The sequence below is a fragment of the Sinocyclocheilus rhinocerous genome, unplaced genomic scaffold (genome assembly GCF_001515625.1).
Source record: "Sinocyclocheilus rhinocerous isolate Xijiao unplaced genomic scaffold, SAMN03320098_v1.1 scaffold433, whole genome shotgun sequence".
Classification (NCBI taxonomy): Eukaryota; Metazoa; Chordata; class Actinopteri; order Cypriniformes; family Cyprinidae; genus Sinocyclocheilus; species Sinocyclocheilus rhinocerous.
In genome coordinates, this window is record NW_015627897.1 from 1,247,046 (window position 1) to 1,247,610 (window position 565).

General features: G+C 46.9%; 1 protein-coding gene across 1 annotated transcript in view; it reads left to right on the plus strand.

The window, feature by feature from the left end:
- The window catches only part of plekho2 (pleckstrin homology domain containing, family O member 2), an 18,358-nt gene that overhangs the window by 15,178 nt on the left and 2,615 nt on the right, over positions 1-565 (plus strand). The gene's annotated exons all lie outside the window — the stretch shown is intronic.

A 565-nucleotide genomic window follows, 5' to 3' on the forward strand; every position in this document is an offset into this window, starting at 1 on the left:
CGTAAACATTAAACCATGTCTGCATTTGTGATCGGAGAAATGACGAACAACAAGTGCTACTCTACACTGCCCAAAAAACTCGCTTTAAATATATAAAATATAATAACCCTTTAAATATAAAAAACGTACTTACAGTCTTTGAGTCAGAACAGCCGGCATTGTAGTCTACTCTCCCAGGATCAGGAAACAGTCCTCCATAAAATGCGCTGGACACATCTGAATATTTGGGTTGAACTGTTCTGGAACAGTGTTGTAAATACAACTTAACCACTGATTTCAAGTTGTGTCGTCTTTTGGAAGGCCAAACAAAGTAGTTTCGCTTTCACAATGAATCACACAGTGTCACACATGGCGGGCTAGAGTGAGGAATGGCCGGCGGTCTTGAGAACGGCGCGGCCGGTGGATTTGACGAAGGAGCGGCCGACGGGTTTGCGGCAACCACATGTGACGACCCCGGGCTGGACTCCGCTTCATCCACGGAGAAAGCCGATCCGGCGATCCACAGCGCAAAGTTGATGTATTTCCTCAGCGACAAGCACGGATCAGCTCTAGGCATGACAAAGCG